The 15,314-nt window shown below is 40.7% G+C and overlaps 1 non-coding gene across 1 annotated transcript; it reads left to right on the forward strand.

Moving 5' to 3' along the window:
- The first annotated feature begins 10,040 nt into the window (after nucleotides 1–10,040).
- Nucleotides 10,041–10,112, forward strand: TRNAA-CGC. Its single transcript has one exon. It is a non-coding gene; the product is annotated as a tRNA-Ala (tRNA).
- Nucleotides 10,113–15,314: the final 5,202 nt, after the last annotated feature.

A 15,314-nucleotide genomic window follows, 5' to 3' on the forward strand; every position in this document is an offset into this window, starting at 1 on the left:
GTAGTTTCTTGGTGGAGGTTTTCTGCTGTTGTTGCATTTTTGTTTATATAGCAGGTGTCCATTCCACAGGGTAGCAGAGTGGAAATCAGAATGAGCAGAGAATCGAGAGCAGCCCTGGCTTTGTCATAAACAGCCATGCCCTTAGGCAAAACATTTAACTTAGGTTTATACGCCAAGATTGGCGCATTATGAAGGTTATTTTGTTTAACTTCTTATTCAAACATGCATCAGCTTGTTCTTGTTTTCCTCAGCTGCAAGTTAACTTGAACAATTGTATTTATGGCATAAGAAAGCTGGGGGAGCTGGAATAAGATGCTGTGTGCAGAGCTCTCAGGGTGATGCCTGACGCCTAAAGAGTCTCTCACACGTGTTAGACATTGTACTGTGGTGAGGTGGAGACGGGGCATGCCCGCATCTAGGCGGTCAGGAAGGATGAGGATGAGGGTAAGATCACCCAGGAAGAGCGTGCAGAATCAGCCAAGACGCCAGAGTGACATAGGCTGATTCCCCAGTCGGTGGCTGCTGTCACTATTTCCACTGAAATTAATAAAATAAAAACTTCAGTTCATCAGTCACACCAGCTGCATTTCAAGTGCCTGGCATTCTCGTGGGTTTAGTAACAATGTAGACCTGGAACATTTTCATCATCACAGAAAGTTCTGTAGGAAGCAGTTATTTAGATGGTGTTCATTCTTGCGTGTAAGCTCCTGCTCTATTTTTGAAATTTCTGTAACCTTAAGTGGTGACGAAGATTGGTGAGACTAATGAAATAAATATTTTTAAAATGGTTCTTTTAAAAAATGTTTGTTTATTTGTTTGCATCAGGTCTTAATTGCGGCATGCGAGATCTTTTAGTCACAGCACACAAGCTCTTAGTTGTGGCGTGTGGGATCTAGTCCCCCGACCAGGGACTGAAGCCAGACCTGCGTTGGGAGTGCAGAGTCATAGCCACTGGGCCACCAGCGAAGTCCCTAAAAAATATTTCTGGCCTTTCTGATCATCTAAACCAAAAGATGTAGAAGATAATCTACCCAATTGCATTTTTTTCCAGTTTTATTGAGATATTATTGACAAATAGAAACTATTTAAATTGTACACATGATGTTTGGTTATATATATGCTTTGCAAATGATGGTCACAATCAAGCTATGAACACATCCATTTCCTCACTTAGTTGCCATTTTTTGGTGGTAAGAAGACAAGATCTACTCTGTTAGCAAATTTCAAGTATAAATACACATTATCAACTGCAATCACTCTGCTGCACTTTAGGTCTCCAGAACTTTCATCTTATAACTGGAAGTTTGAACACTGCAACTAATATCTCCCGTTTCCCCACCATTTAGTCCCTAGTAACTACTATATACTCTGCTTCTGGCAGTTCTAGTTTTTTAGATTCCACATACATGTAAGACCATACAGTATTTGTCTTTCTGCGTCTGGCTTATTTCACTGAGTATGGCATCCTCCAGGTTCATCCATGTTGTTGCAAACAGATTGTCCCCTTTCATGTGGTTGAAAAATAGCCCAATCTGCATACATACATGTATGCAAATTTTATGTGTATGCATACATATACAGATATATGCATATGCAGATATGTGTATACAGATACATGGATACATATATAGATATAGGTATCATATTTTCTTTATCCATTCATCCATTAATGAACTTTCAGTTTGTTTCCGTGCCTTGGCTGTTGTGAGTAATCCAGTGGTTCATGTTGTTAGTGTCTGGCTTGGCAGTCAAATCAACCCTTGGGGTGACAGCATAAAAACTAGCACAGTTGTCTGACATTAAGCCTGATGCTTTTCCACCTGTTATCTCCCCCTGGTGTTTCCCTGATACACTTAGATGCACACAGTGTCCTTCTGATGCAGCCGCCTTCAGTTATGAAGCCTATTGTCCAACACTGTAAGCGTGTGCTCAGTCATGGCTGACTCTTTGCAAGCCCACCAGGTTCCTCTGCCCGGGGGATTTCCCAGGCAAGAATACTGGAGTGGGTTGTCATGTCCTTCTCCAGGGGTTCTTCCTAAATCATGGATCAAACCCCCGTCTCCCACATTGGCAGGTGGATTCTTTACCACTGCGCCACCTGGGAAGAGCTGTGTCAAATATTTCCCTAAGTATAATTGAAATGGGGTATAAATCATTACCTTTCCTTTTTCTACCTGAAAAAAGGCCTCAAGACAATGGCTTGATGGTCCTGTCCTCTTTGTATTTTCCTCCTCCTATTTTGCATTATGTCAATAGTAAAAACTGTTGAATGCTTTTGTTTGCTGAAGTTTTGACAACACTGTAGATTTATCATCCATCATGCCAGAGGATAAAATTAACACAATCAAACGGTATTGTAGGCACTCTGAAGTAGAAAATTCCTTTCCAGGGACAATCATAGTTTCTTTCCAAGACACTGCTTCCTCCCTCTTCTTCTGCCAGTCTCTTTCACTTGACAAACCTTTGCTTATTTTTTTCCTCTAACTGACATTTTGATGATATGTGTGATTCATGCGATGCTAATAATAGTTTTTATATTCAGCTCATTTTAGCCTCTTTATACTTACATAAGCAGAAAATTGCTATATTTGTATAAAAACAGTTCTACAGAATAATCTGTGAACTTAGAGAATTATGATGTCAATTTCACACGAAAAATGTCACCGTTGGATTATTCCTGCCATCCTACCAATCATCCTCTGAGATGTCATTTCATGGTAAGAGAGGAAAATGGTGTTCTTAAAAACAAAACACAAGAAGAAGCAAACCAGCATCTATACCTCAAAAAACAAAACAAAACCGTGACACCGGTCAAATGCCTCAGGACTAGCTAATTACAGAAGAGACTTGGCATTTGTTTTCACAGGAAAATGTATCACGTCAAGAAAACTATTGTTGAAAACACTAAAGTGAGGAACTTCCCTGGTGTTTCAGTGGTTAAGAATCCTCCTTGCAATGCAGGGGTCACAGATTCAATCCCTGGTATGAGAACTAAAATCCCACATGCACGAAACAACCAAACCCATGTGCTACAACTAGAAAATCCATGTGCCGCAATGAAAGGTCCCACGAGCTGCAAGTCAGACCTGATGCAGCCAAATAAATAGCTATTAAAAAACACCAAAATGATTTATAACATTCTTGCCTCTCTATGCTCAATAAATGCTTCTCGATGAACTAACAGATGCCAGTTTTTATGCAAAAGTACTTTTTAAGAAATGTAAATGTATGACAATTGTAGCAAAACATCTCTGTAGTCTTGATGCTAGGAGCCAATATTTTATGTTCATCAAGTTTCTTAGACTCTACAATGGAATATGAAATTTGAAAGAAAGAGTCATCAGTTGTGTCCTCCTCTTTGCGACCCCATGGACTGTAACTCTCCAGGGTCCTCTGTCCTTGGAAGTTCCCAGGCAAGAATACTGGAGGGTGTTGCCATCTCAGAAGGAAATTTGAAGTGGAATTTTAACTTTCTTTTGGGATTTTATGGACTTCCCTGGTGGCTCAGATGGTAAAAGTGCCTGCCTTCAATGCAGGAGACCCAGGTTTGATCCCTGGGTTGGGAAGATCCCCTGGAGAAGGAAATGGCAACCCACTCAGTACTCTTGTCTGGAAAATCCCATGGACAGAGGATTCTGGTAGGCTACAGTCCATGGGGTCACAAACAGTTGGACACGGCTGAGCAACTTCACTTGGGATTTTTATTTTTAAAAATAAAAGTCTTAAAAAGCAGTTCCATTTTATTGTGTCACCTTTAAAAAGTATATCATAAATATGATCAATATGGTAATTAATTAGAAAACTATATGTATGTTCCACTATGTGCCTTACACCTATTCAAGTCATTGTAAAAAAGAAATGAAATAGGGATTTCTCTGGTGGTTCGGCAGCTAAGACTTTGCCTTCCAATGCAGGTGTGGGTTTGATCCTTGGTCAGGAAGCGAAGATCCTACACGCGTGTGTGTGTTAGTTGCTCAGTTGTGTCTGACTCTTTGCAATCCCATGGACTCATCTGTCCATAGAATTCTCCAGGCAAGAATACTAGAGTGGGTTATTATTCCCTTCTTCAGGGGATAAGCCACCAGGGAAGACCCCACATATCTCATGGCCAAAAAACCAAAACATAAAACAGAAATAATATTGTCAAAAATTCAATAAAGACTTTAAAAATGGTCTACATCAAACATAAATAAACGAGACAAAATGAAGATCCTGATCTCTGCATTCAATAATTTTGCACAAACCCCAAAACGATAAAAGTCACTTAGTCATTGCAGCCCCATGGACTGTACCCACCAGATTCCTCTATTCCTCTGTCCATGGGATTTCCCAGGCAAGAATACTGGAGTGGGTAGCCATTCCCTCCTCAAGGGGATCTTCCTGACCCAGAGATCAAACCCGAGTCTCCTGCATTGCAGGGGGATTCTTTATCAGCTGAGCTACCAGGGAAGCCCACACTCAAACCCAAAAAAATGTTTCAAAAAAATAAAAATTGAACATAAAGTGTGTAAGAAAATAATTTGTAAACTACTTAAAGATATACCATTATTATTTTTAATATTCATTAAAATTGTCTGAGAAGGATGTATGGAGGATTTGGTGCCTAATATAGACCTCAAGGAAGTGCTAAGATTTGGATGAAAGTCTACAAAATATGTGAAAAGGTTTAGCTGATGAGAGACAAAGAATTAGTTATGTAAAACATCTAAGAACCAAAAAAAAAAAATTAAAAAATCATAAAATATCATAACATTTGTAAACAAAATTATGTTTACAAGAATTGGCATTCTAATGTATGTATGCAAAGGAAAATGAATTTAATTTTGGCTGTTTAGTTCCAAATAAAGGAAATTCATGTAATTCACAATGATATAATGGTTATTGATAAAACAAACTGGGAAGAATTATTTCTATCCCTCTGAGTATTTAACCTTATCATAAACATTTTCATACATAATGCAATGTGGACACAAATTATTTTTATGTCATCCAGTTTGCCTTTGTGAGAAGTCTTCTTTGCCACACGTGGGTCCTGTTGGTTCCTTGTCATGAAGTTTTGCCAGTTTACTTTTTTGTTGTTGTTGAGTTGTGAAGTCTTATCCAAGTCTGCCACTCCCTGGACTGCAGCACGCCAGGCCTCCCTGTCCATCACCATCTCCTGGAGTTTGCTCAAACTCACGTCCATTGAATCAGTGATGCCATCCAGCCATCTCATCCTCTGTCATCCCCTTTAAGACTAGACGTGTCTGCAGAAGAAAGTTTCAATGGTTGTATGTTTTGATGTTCTTATACATTCACATATATCAGGGGATGTGGGGAAACAGGGCCTGATGTTACTGTCAGGGACCTACTTTGACTGACAAGAGGTAGAATTAGCTGACTTGACAGTTATTAGTTCAGCTAATTCTGTCTCATATTATCAATAAAAATTAAAAGTAAACATCAGAGAGTCACAGACGATGCAACCATTTCTAATACTGGGATGAATTATTAACAACAGCAAACGGGTATAAGGGGAAGACTTCATTGATAATAAATGAAATCAATCCTTAAAAGAGCTGTGTATTCAATGCTGAGAACTAGTACATTCATGCATGTTTACTGGCTGAGAAGCTGTATGTGCTGAAAATCCAAAAGGATATTTTCTGCTGAGATGAGAAGAAAGTGCAGTCCTCCAAGGATGACTCCCCATGAACACAGCCCCGGGGGGACTGTGGCGGGGTGCACAGTTGAATGGACTCTGATGGCTAACCTCAGAACTAGGAGAATCCACCAGAGAGACAGAAGGCTGAGTCCTGGTCTGGGAGGGTGCCCTGCTTTATTAGGGCTGCCAAACACAGCAACACAAACAAAAACAACAGAAGTCTGTTGTCTTATGGTCTGGAGGCCAGAAGGCCAAGATCACGGTGTCAATAGATGTGCCTCCTTCCCCTGTTTGGAAGGGAGACTCTGTGTCATGCCTGCTCCCTAGCTCTGGCGGCTTGCTCACAACTTTGACTTTCCTTGGCTGGTAGATACACCACCCGGCCTTCACGTTTACACGGAGGTCCCTGTGGGTCCGGGTCCAAACGACCTCTTTTTATAAGGACACCAATCACATTGGAACAGGGACCTACCCCACTCCAGGATGACCTCATCTTAATAAGTTACATCTGCAATGACCCTGTTTCCAAATTAGTCAGATTTTGAGGCTCTGGAATTTAGGACCTCCCTATATGGATTTTGGGGGGCTTTCTTGGTGGCTCAGGTGGTAAAGAATCTGCCTGCAATGTGGGAGACCTGGGTTTGATCCCTGGATTGGGAAGATCCCCTGGAGGAGCACATGGCAACCCACTCCAGTATTCTTACCTGGAGAATCCGCATGGACAGAGGAGCCTGGTGGGCTACAGTCCATGGGGTCACAAAGAGTCAGACACGACTGAGCGACAAAGCACTGCACAATGAATTTTGGGGGATACACTTCAACCCATAACACAGGGGAATGGGAGATGAGATCCACAGGGCACCAGCTCCACAGATAAGAGAACAGACTCGGGGAGAGAGTCCCCCTTTACCTTTTCCCTGTCACTCCAAAGAGATCACTGGAGAAGGCAATGGCACCCCACTCCAGTACTCTTGCCTGGAAAATCCCATGGAAGGAGTAGCCTGGTGGGCTGCAGTCCATGGGGTCACACTGAGTCAGACACAACTGAAGCGACTTAGCAGCAGCAGCAGCCAGAGACCACAGACACCCTGGTAAAAAGACTCCATTTACCAGCCCAGCATCAAGTAGAGGTGGCTGTGTGTATTAGTTTGTTATTGTTGCTATAACAAATTACCAGAGATTTGTGGCTTGAAATAGAACAAATTTATTGTTGCTTTAGTCATTGGAAAAGACCCTGATGCTGGGAAAGATTGAAGGCAAAAGGAGAAGAGGGTGGTAGAGGAAGAGATGGTTGGATGTCATCACTGAATCAATGGACATGAACTTGGGCAGTTTATGGGGCTACAAAGAATTGGATACGACTTAGCAACTGATCAACAACAACGCTACTTGTGGGGATCCATAATCTTGATGTTATTACTCAATATTTTGTATTTCTGATTTTGTGCCACTAAACATGAAATTGAAAAAGATTTCTAAGGCTTCCTTTGGGAGTTTATATTTCCAAAAATAGAACAATACTTCTAAAGCAACTCCATTTGGAGAAGTAGCACCTTTACATAAACAAACAAATAAATATATCAAATAAGACTTCAGTTCAGTTCAGTCGCTCAGTCATGTCCAACTCTTTGTGACCCCATGGACTGCAGCACGCCAGGCCTCCCTGTCCATCACCAGCTCCTGGAGTTAACTCAAACTCATGTTCATTGAGTTGGTGATGCCATCCCACCATCTCATCCTCTGTCATCCCCTTCTCCTCCTGCCTTCAATCTTTCCCAGCATCAGGGTCTTTCCAAATGAGTCAGTTATTCGCATCAGGTGGCCAAAGTATTGGAGGTTCAGCTTCAGCATCAGTCCTTCCAATGAATATTCAGGAATGATTTCCTTTAGGATGGGCTGGTTGGATCTCTTTGTTGTCCAAGGGACTCTCAAGAGTCTTCTCCAACACCACAGTTGAAAAGCATCAATTCTTCGGCACTCAGTTTTCTTAATGTTAAATTAATTAGGGAATTTATATTGTGGTTCACCATGTGCCTGTAGTTAAGTTGCCAAGTCATGTCTGACTCTTTGCGACATCATGGACTATAGCCTGTCAGGGTCCTCTGTGCATGGGATTTTCCAAGCAAGAATTCTGGAGTAGGTTGTCATTTCTTTCTCCAGGGGCTCTTCCTGACTCAGGGATTGAACCCATGTCTCCTGTCTTGGCAGGCGGATTCTTTACCACTGAGCCACCTGGGGAAGACCCAGTCACTGGAGTAGTGTATCTTAAAGTATAATATAGGCCTGAGCTCTGGATATAGATTAATAATTTACATCTCACTGACATCTGTTTTTTACCACCTTTGTTTTCACTGATGTGTGAGGACCCAACATTATTAAAGTAAAAGATTTAAAAGCTCCAGTGGCAATGTAATTTACTACTTGCTCAAGAGGAATTACCTATATTTTGGATATTATGATCAAAATTTAAATTATTTATACTTTCATTTTTTCAAAATGAATATTAGCATATATTTCCCAAATTAAATATTTAAGATTATAGAAAAGATAATATTAGGCTTTCCAAAGCTATCATTTCATTGGAACCAGAGCTAAAAAAGAGGTGATTTTTTTTTCCTTGGTAATTCTGAATTATTTTGGAACTTGAATTTTATTAGTTTCATTAATATTATTATATCATATATCATTGGGTTGATTTTATTGTTCTTAGTATCTTAGCCAAGAACAACCAATGTTGTTAAGAGAGGGCAAGGGTGTGCTTTTAAAGTTTGCAGCTTCGTGGGGAAGAGAGTGTCAGAGTCAGAACATGCTGTTGGTGATAACTAGGAAATTAGATTTTCTGTAAGGCTGTGATGAGCTCATTAAATATTTAGAAGGTCCTGCATGAGTAGTCAGATCAAGGATATGCTGTGTTCAGCATTATGGGTTCTGGTCACCAAGTAGATGAAACTGAAGAGCCACTTTCCGGTTTACTTCTAGTATTTTTTTGTCCTTTTATAGTGAAAACGTTATTCATCAAATAGCAATTTCATCTTGATCATCACAGCGAGCAAAAATCCAGTGCTGGCAGCTCTCTATGTCTTGAACTTAATGTGTTTCTGAGAAAAGCAGTGTTGGTTCTTCTGACCACTACAGGGCCACGAACCCAGGCGCGCTGGGAGGTCTATTGGTGAGCAGTAGAATGACTGTTCCCTGTCCCGAGGAGAGAGCTGTCACGGCAACAAGTAACCTGCTTCTTTGTTTACTTCTTTGCTACTTCCCCCATAACAAAACCCCCTATTCCCACCTTCACCTCAGGAAAGAAATGAAAGTGGTTTAGAATATTCTACCCCAGCTATGCCATTCCGGTGTAATGATTACTCTGAGTCAAAGACGATAGAGGAAAAGTAGACAGAGGATAATTCTCTTCCCCACTCCCTATCTGCCTGGAAGCAGACCCTAAATTCCCCGTGTAGAGCGACCCCAGGCAGCCCCCACTGTACTGGAATGGAGATTACAGTTCTCCAGTGGAACAACTGGTGAGCAGTCTACACAAACAGGCCTTACTCCATGCTCCTCATCTCCCGTTAGTCTCCTCCATATATTTACCTGCCCATAGTCTGCACCTCTTTACCTGCGTCTTTTACAAATATGTTGTTCCCATTAAGGTGCTATACAGTCCCAGGTTCTAACCAGCCCTCTGAGCTCCTCATCACTGGGTTTCTTCCTTATGTAAACCCAGTGCCCATGCTAATAAACTTTGATTTCCTCCTGTTAATCTGCCCCTTGCCAGCCTTATTTGCAGTACCCAGTCACGAACTTGTAGGAGGAGAGCAGAAATTTTTTTCTTTTTTCATTTCCTATGGGCTTCGCAGGTGGCTCAGTGGTAAAGAATCAGCCTGCCAAGGCAGGAGACATGGGTTTGATTCCTGGGTCGGGAAAATCCCTTGGAGAAAGAAATGACAACTCACTCCAGTATTCTAGCTAGGGAAGTCCCATGGACATAGAAGCCTGGTGAGCTTCAGTCCATGGGGTTGTAAAAAGTCAGACTTGACTTAGCAACTAAACAACAACAACAATAGCAATAAAAGTAATGGGGAAATTATGGAATATAACTAAAATATTTTCTTGCATCTATGAGTAGGAAACTGTATGAATAAGATAAATTCTGAAGGGAGATGGTGTTTCGTCATCTCTATAAATAAGGCTGAGGAAACTAGCATGGTGGTGAGCCATAAAGTAGCAAGACATTCTGCACTGAAGGTACAAAATTTATAGGTCCACCAGGAATGCTTCAGAATGCTCTGTGATAGGAATTTGAAACTGTGAGAATCCAGGGCTCTTGTGTTCCCTGGAGAGATTGTCTAAGAGAAGTCAATGCACTGATTCTTCAGCCTGGCAACCTTCTTCCAGGGCTGGGGATGTAGCTCAGTGGCAGAGCATATGCTTCGCATGCATGAGGCCCCAGGTTCAATCCCTGGCATCTCCATGTCTTTCAACTAATGGTGCTAATTTGTTTTTTAGTTTCATTTTTAAGTCAGCATGACTTCATAGGAGGACACGTCACCAGTGTTACACATTAATATAAATTACAGGTACCACCCTACCATTTCCAATGAACTATTTGTAATGATAATGATGTGATAGTATCTTCTTTCAGTATTAATAACATAGTTTTTATTAATCCAAAATAAAAATCTAGCCTTCCCAACAAATCTTTATTACTCTAATTGATTCATATACATTTCTGCTAACATCCACCTTGTTTTAATAAGCCCATATAAATGGTCAGACAGAAACTTACCTGCTATGCTATGGGCATGACCCACTCAAAGAATAAAAAGTACAACAAAGATATTTATAGCAGTCCTTATTTCTAAAGTGTTTGCAGCTTTATAATGCGTGCATGCTCTGTCACCCAGTCACGCCTCATTCTTTGCCCCTATAATATTGTTAGTATTTGCAGCAAAGTTATATAATCTAACTGTGCCAGGACTGCCTCGTGATTCACACAGTTTTATTATTGCTTTATTATCCTAGACAATTACATGATTTAGCTGTAGTATAATTCATGGAATTACCATGGATTCACTGAGATCAAGCCTTTGATAGCTATCTCAATTTTGATCACCATATATAAAGGCGTAGAGAACAAAAGCTTTTTTAAAAGCTCCTGTATATCTTGGGTGGAGAGAAAGTTGACTCAAGTCTCAGGATAAGTTTTGGGGTCTCCCCACCTACACAAGTGAAACCTCTTGACCCTGAGCATTGTTAAGACCCGGAACTGAAGGTGGGCCACTTTCTGCACACTAGATGATCACACAGATGCACGCATTTATTGTTCACTCTCTGCTACGAAGTACTTTTCTATTTTGAAGAGTATTCCATCTTTTTGGGGGGAAACAATAGTGACCTGAATTCAGATTAGCATGAGGTAATGACAAAGTCAAGTGATGTCTCTGGCAAGTCCTCCCTTCCTGCATCATGGGTCTATTGAGTCTTTGGCTATGTTTTTTCACTCTGTCATCTGTTGAGTTGTATTTACAGTTCTCATGTGAACAGAATTAAGATAACCCTGGGGATGCCAATCAGCCTTTCCTCTTGGATAACACTTGACAGTATTTGAAATGAATGAAGCTTCAGTTTTCCCTCCATGCTGAACCTCACCCAAAAGTTGGCATTGATGGCCTTCACTTGTTTGCATGATGAATAAATCCTCAAGATGAGCTGTTCATCGCATAATTTGCTAGGATAAATCTAAGCCTGTCAGATCAAAGACATTTTTAATTATGTAACACAAGGTAGTACGTGGGTTCATATTTCAGAGGAATATTAAAGACTCTCTTAACTTATTCACAGTCTTTGAGAAGCTATTAAACCTGAGACAAGAAGCAAGCAGTCTCTCTAATTATGAACATCTATTACACATTTTATTGCTTCCTTTGAAATCGTATCTCTTCTCAGCACGCTCTCGATGTCAGAGTTCCTTTTCTTAGTGCCCTGAGATGTTTGGAAAGGGGAGAAGTGTTACAGGCACCAACTCTGCCCCTGTCACTACCTGCCCGAGCTGTGACAATCCCCGTATTTTCCTGACAGCCTTAACTACATCCTTCTCTTTCTCTCAGCACTTAGGTGTTGACTAAACTGTCAAGTTCTTGAACTGGAGTCAAATGCTATTCCTTTTTTTTTTTTTTTTGTATTCTGGAAAATGAGAGGACTGTCACAGAAGTAAAAGCTGAAACCATAAAACAAATAAATAGCTACTGAATGTTTTCTATGCCACAGAGAGAACAGACACGGAAAAAGGAAAGAGCGTGACATCTGGAACAGTGATGGTAACAACGACAGCAATAGAGTTTGCTATGTGTCTGGCTTCACTTCCAGCATCTCATTCATTCTGTAGAGCATCCTTAGGAGGTGGGTGCTATTTTAAGCCCTATTTTAAGGTTGAGGAAACTGGTGAACCAGGGCACTGAAAAATTGCCTCTGGTGGTATGTCTAGTAAGGAGTGTGGCCGCTAGACAGAAGGGAGAGGCAGTCTGGCTTTGAGGCTAAACAGCTTTATGCTGTTGTGAAATACACTCGTTTGTATGGGTCTCCATTCCTGCGCTTGCACACAGGAGGTAGTAGAAGCCAGAGCAGAGATAGTCTGGGCTTTGTTGCTAGTTGGAGTCCATACTCAGGATTTGGACTATGTGTCTGGAAAGGTTTTACAGTTGCGTGCGTGCCTGCTAAATTGCTTCAGTCATGTCCAACTTGTTGTGACCCCATGGGCTGTCGCCTATCAGCACCCCTCAATAGCTATATCTCACAGAAAATGGCTTTTGGGAGGATTTGAAAAGTTAACATATTTTACATGCCTTGTGGAGTTCCTGATACATTGGCGATCAGTAAATGTGAGTTCCTATTGTGTCCTTTTCTTAAATGATAGAAAGATGGTATCCATGAAGTCTTATAATTCTAAAACAAAGATACATTGGCAATCAATCAATATGAGTTCTTATTGTGTCCTTCTCTTAAATGATAGAAAGATGGTATCCATGGAGTCTTAGAATTCTAAAAAAAGAATTTCAAGAATTCTCCAAATTCTGGACTATAACTGATGAAAAATATATAAGTATGTGAAAATGCAAATAATCCCAAAATGAAATATTTTAAGAAAAATTATTGAAGAATGATTCAAATGAAATTCAGAGTGTGGTAAAAGTGTTTTGAGTTTGGAAAAGGTTGGAAACTTCTGAAAAGGCTTGGGAGTTTTCCAAGGTTAGGGAGACAGGCTGCAGAACCATTGAAGGAGGCAAAAATGCGTTCACCGTCCCTAAAGGGACAACACATACAGAGGAGGCCAGACAGCACGAGACTTGCTGCAGAGATGGATGTACCCACGTTGGACAGGAGCAGAGAGCTAATGGTGACAGAGTCAGAGAGGGGTTAAAGCACGGAAGGAAACTTTCAATCAAAGCTGGGATGACAGTAAAAGTCTAGGGAATTTGCTCCTAAGCCTGGTGATCAAGGAAGCTAACCATTTAAGGTTAGACTCCATGGCTTTTTGCATTTTTTCATTTCCTCTTTTCCTTGATTCTCTAACATTTATTTTGGAATCATTCTCTCCTCCAAGCTTCCTCAGGTCTGTAGGCTGTTATTCTATGCATCTCCACTGAACTCTCGTATACCCCATGCTTCCTTTTATTACAAAACTTACCACACCTGACTGCAGTTTCTTGGCCAGGTGTCTGCTCTTTTGACTGTGAGCTGCCAGAGAACAGAGATCATCTCTTCCTCATCTGCATGCTTTTTATAAACCATTTTAGATTTATAGAAAAATTGAGAAGGTAATAAAGTCCCCATGTACGTCATGCAGTACATATCTTTTCAAACTATCCTATTTTATCTATTATCTATCAGATTTCTTCATGTTTTCCATGACCTCGTAGCATATGAATAATTGAGATGTGACAAAAATAAAGTTTATATGATATGGGAGTCTGTTTTGATCTACAGTGGTTATCATGAGGTGTTATAAAACACTTGGGGTTTTGTTATTATTATTATTAGCTATTTGTTTTGTTTTTTGTTATTGCAGATATATATATATATATATACATATACATATATATATATATATGTATCAGTTCAGTTCAGTCATTCAGTCATGTCTGACTCTTTGCAACCCCATGGACTGCAACACGCCAGGCCTCCCTGTCCATCACCAACTCCTGGAGTTTACTCAAACTCATGTCCATCGCATCGGTGATGCCATCCAACCATCTCATCCTCTGTCATCCCCTTCTCCTCCCACCTTCAATCTTTCCCAGCATCAGGGTCTTTTCCAATGAGTCAGTTCTTTGCATCAGGTGGCCAAAGTATTGGAGTTTCAGCTTCAGCATCAGTCTTTCCAATGAATATTCAGGACTGATTTCCTTTAGGATGGACTGGTTGGATCTCCTTGCTGTTCAAGGGACTCTCAAGAGTCTTCTCCAACACTACAGTTCAAAAGCATCAGTTCTTCAGCACTCAGCTTTCTTTATAGTCCAACTCTCACATCCATACGTGACTACTGGAAAAGCCATAGCTTTGACTAGATGGACCTTTGTTGGCATAGTAATGTCTCTGTTTTTTAATATGCTGTCTAGGTTGGTCAAAGCTTTACTTCCAAGGAGCAAGTGTCTTTTAATTTAATGGCTGCAGTCACCATCTGCAGTAATTTGGAGCCCCCCAAAATAAATTTTGTCACAGTTTCCACTGTTTATATACACAGGTATATATTCATAAGGGCTATGTCTTTTTTTAATTCAAAGTTTTCTTTCTCTAACATTTTTTTTTATGTTGGAATGACACTCAAGCTATATTTGACAATTGTGATAACACATTACATGTCTTACACTCTCAAAAACCTATTGTTGAATTAAGAATTTCTAATATTGATCACTGGTCTTCCCAGGTAGCTCAGTGGTAAAGAATATGACTGCACTGCAGGAGATACAAGTTTGATTCCTGGGTCGGGAAGATCCCCAGGAGAAAGGAATGGCAACCCACTCCAATAAACCCTATGGAGAAAGGAGCCGGGCAGGCTATAGTCCATGGGGTCGCAAAAGAGATGGACACTACTTAGCGATTAAACAGAGACAAGTATTGATCACTAGAGGAAAAAAAGCAGATGCTTATGATGATTTTGATCTCCTGTTGTTTTAACTTGAATGGTGAAAACCTCGAATGTGTTCTGTAATTGATGAAACACACTGACAGAAATGTCTGTCTTGAATAATGACATGAAACAGTCACCCATAAGCACCCTTTAGAAAACTGCAAATTATTGTCTATTACAATGTCCAGAGAGGTAAGCTTCAGAAAAAGAGACAAATCTCCTGGAAATTGCATCCCTGGAATGGTGATTCAGCCCCAGCTCTGATCTGAGCACTCCTGTGAATGACGCCCAGACAGCTGCGATGAGTGAGGAAGTAGGTCAGGTCGTCACTGTGAGAAGAGGACTTTTCCACTCACTTCAAATACCTGGTGGGGGCGGGGGAACCTATTTCGGGCCCAACCTGCTTATCTTCACCTTAATTTAATTCCTCTCCTTTTATAGAACCGCTAAAATCTGTGCTCTTGTTAATAATCTGTCTCTTTATCAGTAAGTCAAACAGAAAGCGCGTTGGTGCTCAGACCCGAGGTGTTTGCAGAGGAGATTATC

Source organism: Cervus elaphus, chromosome 27 (assembly GCF_910594005.1).
Source record: "Cervus elaphus chromosome 27, mCerEla1.1, whole genome shotgun sequence".
Lineage (NCBI taxonomy): Eukaryota > Metazoa > Chordata > Mammalia > Artiodactyla > Cervidae > Cervus > Cervus elaphus.